The sequence below is a fragment of the Trichechus manatus genome, unplaced genomic scaffold, assembly GCF_000243295.1.
Source record: "Trichechus manatus latirostris isolate Lorelei unplaced genomic scaffold, TriManLat1.0 scaffold00028, whole genome shotgun sequence".
Classification (NCBI taxonomy): Eukaryota; Metazoa; Chordata; class Mammalia; order Sirenia; family Trichechidae; genus Trichechus; species Trichechus manatus.
The window spans coordinates 17,163,580-17,174,905 of NW_004443964.1; the positions used below are offsets into that span (position 1 = coordinate 17,163,580).

General features: G+C 44.8%; 1 long non-coding RNA gene across 1 annotated transcript; it reads left to right on the forward strand.

Moving 5' to 3' along the window:
- The first annotated feature begins 5,117 nt into the window (after positions 1-5,117).
- Positions 5,118-10,918, forward strand: LOC111820151 (uncharacterized). Its single transcript, XR_002823691.1, has 3 exons — positions 5,118-6,108; positions 9,883-9,950; positions 10,818-10,918. It is a non-coding gene; the product is annotated as an uncharacterized LOC111820151 (long non-coding RNA).
- The last annotated feature ends 408 nt before the right edge of the window (positions 10,919-11,326 follow it).

Sequence of the window (11,326 nt, forward strand, 5' to 3'; positions counted from 1 at the left end):
CATTTGAACTGTGGTGTTGGCGAAGAATATTGAATATACTATGAACTTCCAGAAGAACAAAGAAATCAGTCTTAGGAGAAATACAACCAGAATGTTCCTTAGAAGCGAGGCTAGAGAGACTTCGGCTCGCTTACTCTGGGTGCATCATCAGGAAAGACCAATTGCTAGAAAAGGACATCATATCTGAAAATGCGGGACACCCTGCCTGAGATGGATTGACACAATAGCTGTAACAATGAATTCACATGTACCTACAATCGTGAAAATGATGCAGGACCAGGCAAGATTTCATTCCATCATACCTAAGAGGTCTCCATGAGTCAGAGCTGACTTAATGGCAACTAAAACAGCAACATGAATGACCAAACCTTGAAAAAGGAGGGAGGGACAAGATCTGATCCCTGCCCTCCTGGAGCTCACGGTCCAGGGGCAGTTGTTGTTAGTTGTGGGTGACTCCTGGTGACCTTATGTATAACACAATGGAGCATTGCCCCGTCCTGTGCCATCCTCATCATCTCTGGTATGTTTGAATCCATTGCTGCAGCCACATGTCACCCCATCTCATGGAGGGTTTCCCTCATTGTCACTGATCCTGTACTTCACCATCCAGGGGCAGAAACACCAATAATTACTTGTGTCACTCTTTTGGTAAGTGCCACAAAGGAGACACATGAGGGACTGCAAGAGAGCACCAGAGGGACCCAGACACCTCTCGATTTATAACCCAGGGCCAAAGGAAATGGCTTGCCAGAGTGTCAAGGCTTGATCTTTTCTTCCAAGGAGAGAGGACTTAAGCCCTGACTCTGCTAAAGGTGAGGTGGTCTGGGAAGAAAGAGGTGGCTATTGATGCAAAAGGTTGTGATTAGATATTGACTGAGCTCCAGAGAGGGAGAAAAGTCAAGGAGGTTTCAAGTTGTTCTCTGGAGCGCTCTTTGTCAGCATAAAGATTAGACCGAATTATAGCAGGTACATGAGTTCTATCACCAAGCTCTTGAAAAGGTCACTGAGACACCATCCCAGCTGCACGGAGCCTTGAGTGGTGGCAGCCAGGTCTGGGGCTGCCACATCCTTCAGAGCTGCAGCAGGCAGGTCACCTCTGAGGATGGCTGTCCACTGCACACCTCCTCCCTGGCTCCCTATTCACAGACAGGTCCCTGCAGGCGAGGCCAGACTTTCCTGTCAGGCATTTTCTTTTTTGGCTCTCAACTTTTTTCTGTTGCCCAAACACCATTAGAACAGCAATAATGGAAACTGAGAGAGGAGAAAAGAAACACCAGCAATACTATCACTTCTTCATGTCAACGTTTTAACTTTTTCATGTTTCCAATCCCATGTAATGAATAAAGAAAACAGGCTCAGATAGGTGGAGCACACAGCATTCTTAGGGCAGTGAAACTATAGGATATGATGCTGCAACGGTGGACACATTACAGCCCACAGGAGTGTACAAATCAAGGGTGAACCCTGACGTCAACTATGGACTTTAGTTAGTGTGTCAATATTGGTTCGTCAGTTGTAACCAGTGTACCACAGGAATGCAAGAATAGGAGAAATAATGTGCAGGAGGGAGGGAGTATATGAGGACTCTGTACTTTCTGCACACCTTTGTTTCCACCCTGGCCAGCACCACACTAGGACCATTTCCTGGCACCATTGGACAGATTGGGGTCTGGTCTGAAGCTGGATCTGATGGACAAGAAAGAGACCATCTGAAATGTGTGATCTGGGTGGCAAAGCTTCCTGTCTCTGCCTCTCCACAGCTAGGAGGGAAGATGGGAGACCAGACTAAGGGAACGAGGCCACATATCAGCCTGTCTGCATTATAGCCATAATTGCAAGGAAGAAGCAGGTCCTGAAAGCAATAAAGGCCTTAAACCCCATGGCTTCTGTGTGAACAGGAAAGCAGAAGCAGGTTATGGGCCATGCTAAGCTTGAGTAATAGGTGAATACAATCTTGCTCAGCAAGATTCCTCTTGGGAGAAGAGGGCTGTCTTTGGAGGAATCCTGTTTTCATATATATATGCTGCTTCCGTAGAGATTTACAGCCTTGGAAACCCTATGGGGTTGCTATGAGTCAGAATCGACTCAATGACAGTAGGTTTCATATATGTATATATAACACAACGTTTGCTGTTCAACATTTTTCAGGTGTACAATTTACTGATCTCAATTACATTAATCAAGTTGTGCAACCACCACCCATAATGGTTGCCAAATTTCCCATCACCATACTGGAGGAATTCTTTGATTACAGGCAGGGGGGCAAAAGGTAAAATTCCACCTATCTCTCACCCCAAGAAATGTTTTGGTACTTTTGCTAAAAGTTAGGGGAAGAGAGGAGACATAGGAGAGAGAAAGGAGAAAGACAGAGGAGGTAGACATAAGAAAACTCAGAGGCTTGGATGAGTTCAGGGGTGGCCAATGGTTTTAAAAATGATTGAGGAGGGGGAGAGTAAGACAGAGACTGAGAAGTAGCCACTGGATTTGGCAGAGTGCAGGTCTTCAATGTCTTCGATGACAGTAGTTTCAGGGGAGAGGTGGAGGCAGGGGCTACTGTGGATCAGGTTAAAGAATGTATGATAGGAGAGGAAGACTGATTGCCATCTAGTCGATTCTGACTCATGGCAACCCCATGTGTATCAGACTAGAACTGTGCTCCATAGGGTTTTCAATAGCTGATTTTTTGGAAGTAGATCACCAGGCCTTTCTTCTAAGGTAGCTCTGAGTGGATTCAAACCTCCAACCCTCTGGTTAGCTGTGAAGCACATTAACCATTTGTACCACCCAGGGGCTCCAAGTCAGGAAGAGTGGGGACTTTCTTGAGAAGTTTGGTTGTAAATGGCAGGACAGAAATGGGGCAACAGTAGGAGGGGACTGTGGGCAAGAGGAAACACATCAAAATGTTGACAGTTTTTTTCAGAAGGGAGATACTAGGGCATGTTTGTATGTCGATGGGACTGGATCCAGTAGAGAGAAAGATATTGATGATGCAGGAGAAAGGAGATGATTATAGCAGTAAACTCTTGGGAAGCCAGAGAGTGTCAGTCAGCCTTTGATAGGGCCAAGGACAGAAAACAGGAAGTGGGTACAGCTGCCACAAGTAGGTAGACTGGGTGCTGAGAAGATGGAGAGCCTCTGTCTGACTGTGCTGCTGTTTCCAGGGAAGGATGAAGGGAAGTCATGAGCTGAGAAGGGGAGGGAGTATTGGGCATCTAAAGAGAGAGCAGTAATAGTTGTCTCAGAGAGCAGGAAAGTGAACTTAGGAAACGCTGGATTGCCAGGCAGGGTTGAGTGCCCATTTGAGGTTTGTGATTATCAGTTTGAAGTGGGATCGTTGAGTGAGGGCAAAAAGCAGAGAGATCCAATGAGAGATGACAGTGGCTGTGGAGATGGGTAGAAGCAGACAGATTTGAGAAATAGTTTGGATGTGCCCAGATCAGGACTTGCAGCAAAGGATGCAAGAGAGGATGACTCATTGAGCAAGTGAGTGGGTAGGCTGTGGTGCCATTGATGAAGATGGGGAAGACAGAAGGAGGACAGGGCTGGGGGTGGGTAAAGAACAAGAGATCAGTTGGGGGCATTTTAACTCTGAGATGATTATTGTACACCCAAGAGGAGCAATCAAGCAAGCAGTTGGAGAAATCTGGAGCATAACAGGGAGGTGTTTTCTCCTCTGCTCTTCAATTTATGAAAACTATACCATGGCCTGGGCAGAGGTATGTGACATGCATCATCATAATTTACACAAAAACGGCAAGGCTTCCACATTTCCCACTAGACTGCAAGCTCCTTGCAAGTAGGGCCTGGGCTTTGTTCATTTCTGTGCCTCTAGCACCTTGCAAAGCACTGGAAACACAGTGGATGTTTCAGCAAAACCTTTTGGTTGGATGGATGAGTGACATCATGGCCTCTCCCAGCCTCTGTAGACCAGCTGAAATTGAGTGACTTTCTAAAGTCTTGGGCAGGAACCTTCACAGTTTAATGAGAGAGGTCTTACTAATTATGATGATGATTTGGAGGTGGCTTCCAGCCAGGAAGGCCAGCTGCTCTTCTGAGTAGTCATTTAAATGGGACACACCATGGGTAGGTGGACGAGGGTGTGGTGGGTGATTTGGAAATGGGAGGATGCAATACCAATCCCAGTGGTAAGCTAGGTTTGCTTTGTGACCTAAGGCCACCTACTTGACATCTCTTGACCTCAGTTTCCATTCTATTTGTTTGCTGTTGTCTTTTAATGGGAAGGATAGAGATCCACCACCCCGAATGGCTGTAGACACCACTAATAAAACTAATTGCAGTGCCTCTATGGCCAACAGGGGAATCTAATAAACCAGAGACCAAGCATTAGTTTTCAGAAGCAGAGGCCTTGTCTCTCCTTTAGGAAACGTAGCCTACGTCCTGGACACTGTGAGAAATGCCATTTTCTAGCCAAAAGACAACTGTAGGACTTGGCTTTGAGGATGGGTAGATGGAAAATACAGTCTGCATTTGTTCTGCTCTTTGTATGTATCCATCTTTAATTCACTAGAGCCAAGCTCTAGGGAATTAGCAAAGGACCAGTCAGAAGGGGGCTTTGTGCTCACAGAGCTCACCATCTAGAAGATTACACAGAGAACTAGTGGCAGAGAATGGATGTGTCTATCACTGTCATGATACAGATGACAAAACTGAGCCTCAGAGGAGGTAAATAACGTGCCCAAAGTCATATAGTGAGTAAGTGGCAGAGCTGGGATTAACAGTGAGACCCTTCTGACTCCAAGCCAAGCCCTTCTTTCTCTTATGCTATATTGCTGCTCATCAAGTTACGATGCTAAATTTTCATTGGAGAATACAAAATCATACAGGGTGTACAATAACAGCTATGTAAAACAAACCGCTTTAAAAAAGAACAGAAGGAAACACACCAAAATGTTGACAATTGTTATTAACAGGTGATCAGAAAACGGGTGAGTTTTTTTTTTCTTCTATGTTTCTGTATTTTTTTAATACTCTAAAATGAGCTTGTATCACTTTCATAATAAAAAAAAAACCAAGCCATTTCCTGTGTGGTAGATTGTACCAGCCCAGCAGGGGGCAAGGAGCCTCCACCTGTAGATTGTGGTTCCTCCTCTGCCGTGTGGTATTCATTGTGCTTCAAGTGTCTGGTTCTTTTGAAAGCCACATGACTAGTAACTAGTTCACCTGTGTAAACAAAGCTGCCCCCTCAGCTGAGGTGTGGGAGGAAGAACTTCCTCTAGAAGAAGAGCTGTGCTTCTGACACTCAGGTGATGAGTGGAGCAAAGGAAGCTAGGGGGCTGATGTTTCCCCTTCTTGATAGGCTATATCTATAATGCTGTTTTCTGGTTCTAAGATCAAGGTAACTGTATCTCAAATATGAATCTACATATGGGGATGTAAGAGAGGACATTTGAAATTGATATTTTCCTGGAAACTCTGAGATATGTAGTTACTGTAGATAAAAGCTGTTTGGTTGTTTGGAGCCTTTTTTGGTTTCCTGCAACTGTGTGATATCTTCTTTCACTTCCTGCATGCCTAACATACACTCCATGGCCAGTAATCTTCCCCAGAGTAAAGAGCAATAGCTTCCATTAATTGGTCATCTATTACGTAAAGATGCTATGCCAAGCATTTTACATACACTTAATCTTTATGATAACATGTAATGTGGATGTCTCCAGTCGACAGATGGGGAAATGGGAGGTTAAACGAATTGTGCACAGCCACATAGCTCAGAAATGACAGAAGGAGAACCTGAACCCAGGTAGAAATGACCCCAAAGCCACTAGCTACTGCCAAAAAAAATTATAACAACATTGACAGACATTTTATAAATAGAATAAAATCATGCACTATCCCTCTATCTAAACTTAACAAGATAGAAGCTTTTTGTTGTACCAAATTTGGGATAGTGCAAAGCTCCACTTTTAAAAAATAGATTCTACATCAGACACTTCTTATGCACCACTTGAGACCCTTCCAGCCACGGGAAATGGCGGTTCAGTGAATGTCCCTGCCAGCTTCTGGAACCTGACAGTGTCGCACCTCAGGCTCACATGACATCTCTGTTGACATGGTGCTCAGAATGCATGGGAATCCACTTGGTGTCAGGTAAGTGCCTGGAAGCAGGGTTCATGCCCCTGTTGAGAGCCTATTGTCCCCAACGGGGACAGGAGTCGGTGAGTAAATAGCTCCTTCTTCCTCCTCCCACCCTAGGTGGTGGGTCCTGAGATGCTTTTCATGGAGCTCCTCAGACAATCCCTCAGAATGAAGCAGCCAGAACCTGGCCCCCAAATATGTTGTTGTTGTTCGCTGCCATTGAATCGGTTCTGACTCATACCGGCCCTATGAACAACAGAATGAAACGCTGTCCAGTCCTGTGCCATCCTCACAATTGTCGCTGTGTTTGAGCCCATTGTTGCAGCCACTGTGTCAATGCATCCTGTTGAGGGCCTTCCTCTTTTTCACTGACCCTCTACTTTACCAAGTATGATATCCTTCTCCAAGGACTGGATGCTCCTGATAACATGTCCAGAGTATGTCAGACGAAGTCTTGCCATCCTCGCTTCTAAGGAGCATTTTAGCTGTACTTCTTCCAAGACAGATGTATTCATTCTTCTGGCAGTCCGTGGTATATTCAATATTCTTGGCCAACACTATAATTCAAATGCAACAATTCTTCTTTGGTCTTCCTTCAACTTCATTGTCCAGCTTTCACATACATATCCTTCAATTTTTCTCCAGCCCCCCAATAACACATTCCCAAATGCCTCTCCTTCTGTCTGTACTGTAGTCCCCTGAGCCTCATTGCAGCTCCCTGGGCTTATGCTCCCCAATAATGCATTTGCACATGAGCTTTTGTCTCAAGTTCTGCTTTAGATAGAAAGAATCCTGGCCAAAACAGATTCAAACATTTTCTTTGCCTAAGTTCTCACCCAAATATAGACCATCTTTGTCTTCTAGCTTGCATAGGTGCTGATTAAAAAAACCAGTTGCCATCGAGTCATTCCAACTCATGGCAACCCCATGTATGTCAGTGTAGAACTGTGCTCCATAGGGTTTTCAGTGGCTGATTTTTCGGAAGTAGATCTTCAGGTATTTCTTGCCAAGAGCCTCTGGGTAGACTGGAACCTCTAACCTTTTGCCTTATCTTTGTACCACCCAGGGACTCCAGGTGCTGAATAGTCACAAAGAAATGGCAAAAGTTAGGGATTCTGCCATTTCACGTCATAATTCTCTTTAACAACCTCTTGGGGGAGCCGGCTCCTACTTCTAGCTACTCTCTATCAGAGTGTATAAGTCACCTTTTCAAGGTTAAAAAAAAAAAAAAAAAAGAGAAAACTTCCCCTGTGTTCAGGTGGATGTATATGTCGTGAAAATGCTGTGAAATGACCACTGAGAAGTGCCCCCTACCCCAACGTCTGCTCTGGTGGGATGAGAGACACTGATCTTCCATCTCTGGAGTTAGGATTTGCTCCAGGGTGATTCCAGGCAAGCTCGAGATTGCCTCCACATGTTGAGGTGGAGACAAGAAGATGGTGAGTGCAGGCAGAGGGCCATGTGGTTGGAAGGCAGCAAGGATGGCAGGGGATGTCAAGGTTATGGAAAGTGTGGGAGTATCTGCTGTATGGCTATTCATTCTCTGTGTGGAGCACTGGGAAGGCTCCTGAGAGGCAAGGCACAGTTTAGGCGCTGGGGGAAGGGAAGGGATGGAAACATCAGTCTTTCTCCCTGGGAATTCCACTCTGGCTCTGCTCCACACCAATAAGAAGCGATCATTCCCCGCAGTGGGCCTCAGAATAATAGAGCTTTGAGACTTTTTTGTTTAATAACCTTGGGGCTCACTTGCTAGCTAGCAAAGTGAATAATAGGCATCACCTCATCGTCTCCTCCTCCATTATGGCAGGGAATTATTCATGTGAGTATTCATCCATTGACCCCTCTAAAGCCCCCGAAGACAGATGCCCTTCTCACAGATGCTCAGTCTGGACCTGGTGGGAACTCTTCTGCATGTTAACAAGGTTTCATTTTAGGAGAACCATCAAGAACGATGTGATCATTATCTTGGAGAGTCATCCCAGGGGTGGTGCAGAGTGAACAGAAGGCACTGAAGGGTGCATAGCCCTCAGATTGTTCTCCATGTTGGAACAGGGAGGGAAAACCCAAGAATAGAGCATCTTTAAGGTCCTTGGGTGACACAAATGGTTTGCACTCAACTACTAACTGAAAGGTTGGTAGTTCGAACCCACCCAGCGACACTGTGGAAGAAAGGCCTGGCAATCTTCTTCCATAAAGATTACAGCCAAGAAAACCTTATGGAGCTCAGTTCTACTCTGTAATACATGGGGTCAACACGAGTCAGAATCAACTCGACGGCAACTAACAAGAGTATCTTTAGAAACTCCAGTTCTGTGGCTACACCTGACCTTGTCATCACACAGAATTGCTCATCTGTGAAAATCTCACCTCCAGGACCCACTCTGAATGAACACAACCTACAGGTCTGTCTCGCCTTTCCTCCCACCACATCTGCTCTTTGATTTCCCCAGACCTGCTCTGGGACTCGTCTATTTACTCCCGTCCATCTCCTCCCCTTTGGATTTTCCTCAGTCTTCATCCAACATAGAACCCATGACCCATCACCTCAACTACCCTGTGGTTAGTACCCTCTACTGTGGTCAGAACCCTCTCCTGTTCCTGAGCCTGCAAATCCCTGACTCTGTATTCTCCCATGTGCTCACCTTCTCCACACCTGTGCCCGGCTGCCAAGCCCTAGATAACCATCCAACTCTGCAGGCCTGGGCCCACCTCAAATGCATCGGGCCCCCAGGGCTGCCCAGAATTCTCCCTTTGAGTCTGGTAGCTTCCTCTTTCATTTTTCTCAGTGACTTTTCCAATTTTCCATTGCTTTCCTCAAAGCCCCTTTGTGATCACCTCCCCACCTACTCTCAAGAGAAGACTTTGCTTCCAACTTTATAGCTAAAAAATAGAAGCCACCAGGCAGGAATTTCCTCAGCTTCCTGCCTTCCACCTATGAATGTATCACACCATCCACACCCATCTTTATCCACCTCCAGCTTATTTCCCAAGGTCAACTCCTCTGTCCCCTTGGGCCTTCTTGGACTTTGCCATACCAGTTCTCTCTCTTTTTTCATTTTAGATAATTTTATTGTATTTCGTTTTAACAATAACTCCCCATCTCCCCTTCCCCTTTCCCTGCTAACCTCTAAACTACTTTCTGTCTCTATGCATTTGCCTATTCTAGATGTTTCATAGAAGTGGGATCATACAATATTTGTCCTTTTGTTTCTGGCTTATTTCACTCAGTATGATGTTTTCAAGGTTCAGCCTTGCATCAGAACCTCATTTCTCTTTATAGCTAAGCAACATTCCATTGTATGTACATACCACACTTTGTCTATTCATCTGTTGATAGACATTTAGGCTGTTTCTGCCTTTTGGCTATTGTAAATATCGCTGCAGTGAACATTGGTGTATAAGTATCTATTGGAGTCCCTGCATTCAATTCTTTTGGGTATGTACCTAGGAGTGGAATTGCGGGGTCACGTGTACTTTGGACATGTTATCAGGAGGGACCAGTCCCTGGAGAAGGACTTCATGCTTGGTAAAGTAGAGGGTCAGCTAAAAAGATGAAGACACTCAACGAGATGGATTGACACAGTGCTGCAACAATGGGCTCAAACATAACAATGATTGTGAGGATGGCGCAGGACTGGGCAGTGTTTTGTTCTGTTATACACAGGGTTGCTATGAGTAGGAACCGACTCGACTGCACCCAACAACAACAATGGTAATTCTATGTTTAACTTTTTGAGGACCCACCAGTCCCCTCCTGCTCAGCTTCTTCATTCTCTTTTTCTCTAGGCTCCCCGCCTCAGTCCACCAAGATCGCTTTTGTCAATGATCCCAATAACCCAATTTTCAAATCCAAGGTATACTTTCAGACTTCTTGTAACTTGATCCTTCTGAGGCATATGTTGCTGTTGGCCACTCCCTCCTTTTCCAATCTCTTCTTTTTTTGGCTTTGGTAACAACACTGTTACTTGGGTTTTCATCACCCTTCTGGTTATTCTTCTCAATAGCCTTCATCTGGCCACCCCTAAAACGTTATCGGGATTCCCAGGGGTTATAAGGACTATTCTGTACTCCCACGGCTCCTGGGCTCACCTTCATGGAAGCCCATAATGGTCTATCAACTTGTCAGTCTTCCTCTACTTGATCTTGTGTCATAAGTCAGACAGACCACATCTACAAGTGCCTTTGTCTCTGTCCCTAGTGCTTAGCATACCACCTGGTACTTATTGATCTCTGATTGATGATTAATGGCGCAGCTTGTGGCACAACGGGGACCCCTAACCTTTTTTAGATGTACAAATGGATCAAATGTTTGTTTTTGTTTTTTCTGTGCTTCTAAACCATTTTGCCCTCCAAAAGTGCAATGCAGTGTCAAAAAATTGAATTCAAAATTTTAGAGCATTTTTTGGGTTAAAAATTTCATAAGAAAATAGGGGTTAATCTTGAAATGTTGTAATTGGAAATAACTCAAGTATGTCAGAACCTCTGTTGGCTTAACTGGTGGCTGAACCTGGCTTGTGAGAGAGCCTGGGGTGGAGGGTAAGAGAGGAGGATGCCAGAGTCACCTGAGCTGGAATTTCCATGACTTAAGATTCTATTTTAAGAAGAAAAATATTAGGTCACTTTGTACATGTTGTACATATAGAGCAGGTGTTTGGGGGGCATAGTAAGGGATCTTGATTGATATCTGAATTTAGCATTACAATCCCTGATCTTTGTCATAGGTCACTAAAATGAGACACGGATGCCAAGCTGTAAAGTCACCCTTTTCATTTGTAAGTACATAGATATTCATTTCCTCATTTGATTTAATTTTCATGCCAACCCAAAGAGACAGGATTTGTTGTTGCCCCCATTTTATAGATGAGCAATTCAAGGCTCAAAGAGATTTAATTACATAATTGTTCAAGGTCAAGCAGATGGTAAATTATAGCAATGGAATTCAAACTCCAAGACACTGCTTCTATTTTCTAGTGTCTTTTGATGAAGATTAGTGATATTTGCTTCTTTTGCCCTTTGAAGTTATCTGACCTCTTTTTGGAACAAAAAAAGGTCATTTTGGCAGGCATTGGAGCACAGCGATTAGGAGGAGCCTGGATATTAGCATAATGAATGTTGGCTCCTCATTTAACCAGCCCTGTGGTCTTGGGGAAGGATCCCTTGTTGCACGGTGGTTAAGCGTGTGGCTGCTAACTGAAAGGTCAGCGGTTCGAACCCACCAGCCAGTCCATGG